The sequence below is a fragment of the Vigna unguiculata genome, chromosome 11 (assembly GCF_037176805.1).
Source record: "Vigna unguiculata cultivar grain cowpea cultivar isolate G323 ecotype 2 chromosome 11, ASM3717680v1, whole genome shotgun sequence".
Taxonomy (NCBI): domain Eukaryota; kingdom Viridiplantae; phylum Streptophyta; class Magnoliopsida; order Fabales; family Fabaceae; genus Vigna; species Vigna unguiculata.
Window position 1 is genome coordinate 25,520,931 of NC_140802.1, and position 5,661 is coordinate 25,526,591.

The window sequence follows — 5,661 nt, forward strand, 5'->3', positions numbered from 1 at the left end:
GAGTTTACTCTAAGGTGAGCTCAAAAGATATTTGTGCACAAATTTGGGCAGCAATTCATTACTCAATTTCAAGCTGAAAAATACATCTCCTAAGCCTTCTATTTATAGGCTAAAATGAGACCAAGGAGTCTCCAAAAAGTGGAGGGAAAAAGGAGTCTAGAAAGTTGAATTTTGGAGCCAAAAAGGAGCATGTGGGAGGTGTGACTTGCCACCTAAACAAGTCACACTTGTCTTGCCATGGGAAGCTAACTCTCATCCTTGGAGAGCAAGTTTGAGAAGCTTCTAGGCTTTTCTAGAGTAGACACACTACTCTTGGCCCATTTGGCCCAATTCCCCTTTTTGGTCCAAAATTACTTTTAAAGCCCAATTTCCTCTAAGGCCCAATACATGGCCCAAAGAAAACCCTATTCTACTGGGCCCAAAATACAAAGCCCAAAAGTTAAATTCTAATCTAATATTTAAACAATTTTGGCCCAAAAGATAAGAGCTTGGGCGCTGTCAACAGTTGAGGACCACTCTTCTTGTCTACATTTGGCCAAGGCTGGCGTTTGTCATCACCTAATCACAGGCCCACACTGGAAACTATAAATAGGGCCCAAAGGTAGGTTGGTGAGGATCTTAATTTCGCATTGGAGAAGAAGTTACCGTAGTTGTGAAGAAAGGAGATTTCGAGAAGGAGGGAGTAAAATTGAAGAGGTTCTTAGTAGGCTCTTGGTCCCTACACCCGAAACATTTCTTTTATGGTATTTATATGCATTTACGTGTTGTTTTAAAGATGTATTTAGGATTTAGTGTGTGTGTTTTTGTCGGTTTTTCTTCCAAGTGCATTTTAACTTAATGAATACCTGAGTTCTTATACATATCGCTCAATCCATGGAAGATTTTGCTCCCTACGATTGTATTGTTGCTATTAGTAGTTGTAAGGGCAAAAGAGGATACACACTGATCTTGCTCAACTGTGAGTGTTTTTTTTTCATTGCTTAGTTTTATCTTGTGAATGTGTTTTAATTATTTCTCTATCCCGTGTTGTATAAAGGATCGTAGAAGGTTTTAATTTGTTTTTCTTATACGCATTTTTTATTTTGTTTTGAATATTCGTTTATTTATAAAGTAAAAGTGAATGAAAATGACTTCCAACTAGTTTTGCTATCGTTGTTGGATAAGGGAGAGTATTTAGCTTTTTTTCGTTGCTTCTTTTCTAAATGTAACCAACCTTTCGCTTGACACTCCTCAGATAATGATAGATAAATTAGAGCGAACAACACAGTTATTCCAGTTTGCTGATAAGTACAGGGGGTCCTACAACAATGCCTTGAAACCCTTTGTGTGCCCCTTTTACTGCTCTTACTTTGGTTATCAGGTAAGCTTTCAACTTTTAAGGGATGTTGAGTTTAGCAAGAGGATACATACTTATTACTCAAAATTTGTTGGTGAATAATATGGTAGGATGAGCTGTTGTGGGGTGCTGCCTCGCTGCACAAGGCTACCAAGAGTCCAATGTACCTAAACTTAAAGTTAATGGCCAGATCCTTGGAGCTGCAGAGTTTGACAACACCTTTGGGTGAGATAACAAGCATTCTGGAGCAAGAATACTTGTTTCCAAGGTTTCTATCCTTCACTGTACTGTAAACAAAACTATAAACATAATGTTTTCTAATTTATAGTTTTTGTTTTCCTGGTTCAAAGGGTACAATCCCTCCATGACTACAAGGGCCATGAGGACAATTTCGTTTGTTCCCTAATTCCTGGGACCTCTTTCTCTTCCACCCAGTATACCCCAGGTGAAGTTCATTTGAGACACCAGTACCAGTACCACTAAGCCTTAGAAACCTTATTGCTACCACACTTATGTATGTGTATGTATGTTATGTCCAGTGATAGTGTGTTCAACTTCTGAAGAATTTGAAACCAACTTCTGAAGAGAAAAAGATACGTGCCGAGAGCGTTCAAGTTGCTCAACCCTTCCTTATAGGATCAAGGACATGTACATCCACAGTCTTAACTTAGGTATTATTAATTAATCTTTCAATTTTTAGGATGAATTTCTCAATAAACATTTATACAAAATTTAAGAACATGATTAATTAGGTTTTTTTAGCAGACTAAGCCGAAAGTTGACTGTGATTCTTCATAGGCTTGTTTTTAATTTGTATATATGCAATCTGAATTCTGTTGATTTGTTTGTGCAAGATTTTTTCTTTGACAAAATCTATGGAATGCATGGGTTGAAGACTCTTTACTTTTTTCAGTTCATCATTACCCAAGCACAAGTGATAAATATTAGTTATTTCATATTAATATTAGTATAATGTATTTATATTGAAATCTGGCAAGAAAAGTTAATTATTCCTTCTTCATGGAATCAAAATTCAATACTCAGTGTGAGTTGTTTACAATTGTTTATTTAATATAAGTGTATTTATAACGTCATTATTTCTTACATTTCTTCTTCCTATTATTCAATCACCATTTTGCACAAAACCATCGACATCCCCAACTTTGGTTTTATTGAGCGTACATATATTTTGATAGAGAAGAGAAAAGAAATAAATTAATGCATACGGTAAATATATTGTGGTTAGAATATAAACGCATAAAAAGGTATTAAGGTGGAGATTAAGTTAAGTTGTTAATTTGACTAAATAGTTCACTGGAAGGATTAAGCCTTCATAAATTGTTATAAACAAGTTTAAAAGAACTTTTTAGCTATAACCACTTGCTAGGGATGAACCAAAGATTTGTTACAACCACTTTGTTAGGGATTAGCTAGAAATTTGCTACAAACATTTTGCTAGGGATTAGCGAGGGATTTGCTACAACCACTTTGCTAGGGATTAGTTAGGGATTTGCTACAAATAATTTGCTAAGGATTAACTAGAGATTTGCTACAATTAATTTGCTAGAGATTGGCTGGAGATTTGTTACAAACATTTTGCTAGAGATTAGCTAGGGATTAGCTACAATTAGTTTGCTAAGGATTGGCTAGGTATTGGCTACAAACATTTTGCTAGGGATTAGTGAGGGATTTGCTACAAATAGTTTGCTAGGGATTAGCTAGAGATTTGTTACAAATAGTTTGCTAGGGATTAGCTAGGGATTTGCTACAAACCGTTTGCTAAGGATTAGCTAAGGATTTGCTACAAACCGTTTGCTAGGGATTAGCTAGAGATTTGCTTCAAGTAGTTTGCTAGGGATTAGGTATACATTAGCTAGGGAGTAGTTCTCTCGCTAATTAGCTACCTATAATTTAGCTAAGGTTTAGTGTCCTCGCTGTTTTCTCGCTAATCCTTCGCTAAATCGTTTTGCGAGGGATTTGCGAGGGATTAGTTAGGGATTGTTCCCTCGCAAATCTAGAAATTTGTTGTAGTGTTGGAGATATATCAAAGGGAGTAGTAACTAAAAATATGTCAAATTTATGTATGACTATCGCTGTTGTTTCACAAAGAGAACCCAAAAATGTAGAAGAAGCTCTTCAAGATGATCAATGGTGTATAGCAATGCAAGAAAAGCTGAATCAATTTGAAAGAAATGAAGTTTGGGACTCATTCCTAGGGATGATTCACACCAAATCATAGGAACAAAGTGGGTGTTCAGAAACTAGCTGGATGAAGATGGAAACATCACTGAGAACAAAGCTAGACTTGTAGCAAAGGGATACAGACAAGAAGAAGGTATAGATTATGATGAGACATATGCTCCAATTTCTAGCTTAGAAGCTATATGTTTACTTCTTGCTTATGCCTCTCTCATGAAATTAAAACTGTATCAGATGGATGTTAAAAGTGCTTTCTTAAATGGATTTATTAAAGAAAATGTGTATGTTGAACAACCACATGGTTTTGAAGATTATAAGTTTCCTAATCACATTTATAAATTGAAGAAAGCATTGTATGGATTAAAACAAGCACCTAGATCTTGGTATGAACAATTAAGTACATTTTTGTTAGAAAATAATTTTCAAAGAGGTAAAATTAATTTGACCTTTTTTATTGAAAGTGTAGATAAGCATATTTTACTAGTCCAAATTAATGTAGATAACATAATATTTGGATCTACTAATAATTCTCTATGTAAGGGGCTTGCAAGTATAATGCAGGGAGAATTTGAAATGTCAAGGATAGGAGAATTGACATTCTTTTTGGGTCTACAAATTAAGCAAATGGAAAATGGAACCTTCATTTCTCAATCTAAGTTCTATAAAGAAGTACTTAAGAAATTTGGAATAGATACTACTAAGGAAGCAAGTACTCTTATGGGAACCTCTTGCTATTTAGACAATTAGCTGATATCTTTACCAAACCATTAGCTAAAGATAGATTTTATGAACTAAGAAGAGTCTTAGGCATATTAGAGATCTCTTAAAAGTGCAAAAACTCAATTTCCTTCAAAAATTTGAAAAACAACGTCAACAATCGATTATCACTATCAATAATCGATTACCAGCCTCCCTTAAAAATTCCAAACCATTATGGAATAATCGATTATTGGATGTAATAATCGATTATCATTAATTCTAAGCCAAGTTTCAAAACAACTCTGGAATAATCCATTATCAGTTCGTCAGGATTCATGTTTTACACAACTTTTTGAAACAATAATCGATTATTACTTTCAGATAATTGATTATTACACGTCATTGGACCAAATTATTTCAAAAACTAGCCGTTGTAATGGCTATATTTGCATTAAACTCCGTGTATATGGCCGTTGGAGACAGTTCTCTATAAATGCAAGCCATTTTGGTCGCTGGTACACTCTTTTCTCACCTCACAAACTCAAGAACCACCCATTTTCTCAAAAACTTCCAAGCTTCCTTCTCCTCCAAATTGAACAATGGCTGAAGCTTCTCGTAGAAAGCTTGCATCTCGTGCCACTCAACACTCAACTGCACCTAGAACTGCATCCATTGAAGGTTAGATTTCAGATGAAGAAAGGAGATCTGAATTCATCACTTTATGGGAAGACAAGCCTCTTATCACTACAAAATTCATCAAACCTTAATGGTTTGTAAATCACCATTTTACAATTCCCCGCCTTTCTTGCTGAACAAGGGGTCAAATTCTTCACAAAGATGTAGGGTACCTACTATCCTGATCTGGTACGAGCCTTCTACTTCAACTACAAATTCAGAGATGGAGTGGGGTTTACAAAAGTGAAAGGGGTAGACATAATTCTGGATGATGATATTTGGGAAAATGTTGCTCAATTTCCCATTCATGATGGCACCTCTCCAATCTGCACTGTTGGCATTGAAGGATTTAACATAATATTTGCCTATAGATCATTTCTGCGAAGACCAAATCAAGAAATAGGTCAACAATTGCTAGCAGGACCTCTAAAAATTGATGAGCGTCTACTTCACTATCTTATTATCTGGATTTTATGTCCACGTGGTACAAATCATGCACAGTGTAGTGAAGTTGATCTCATGATTATGTATGTTATGCTCAATCACATTCTTATTCATTGGCCAAGCATTAATCTTGACACAATGCTCAAAGCCAAGTGACTGCCTTAATATCCACTCCCATATTCTCTACTAATCTCTCGCATTTGTGCGTACAAAGGCGTCAATGTCTCTGATGAACAATCTCATAACACCACTTATGCAAACAAAATTACGGAAAATTCCTTGAAGCAAATGAAATTTATTCCTTTTGG

At 35.4% G+C, this 5,661-nt stretch overlaps 1 long non-coding RNA gene across 1 annotated transcript; it reads left to right on the forward strand.

The window, feature by feature from the left end:
• The first annotated feature begins 1,490 nt into the window (after positions 1–1,490).
• Positions 1,491–2,127, forward strand: LOC146881646 (uncharacterized). The gene is made up of 3 exons (XR_014986302.1): positions 1,491–1,604; positions 1,687–1,781; positions 1,876–2,127. It is a non-coding gene; the product is annotated as an uncharacterized LOC146881646 (long non-coding RNA).
• The last annotated feature ends 3,534 nt before the right edge of the window (positions 2,128–5,661 follow it).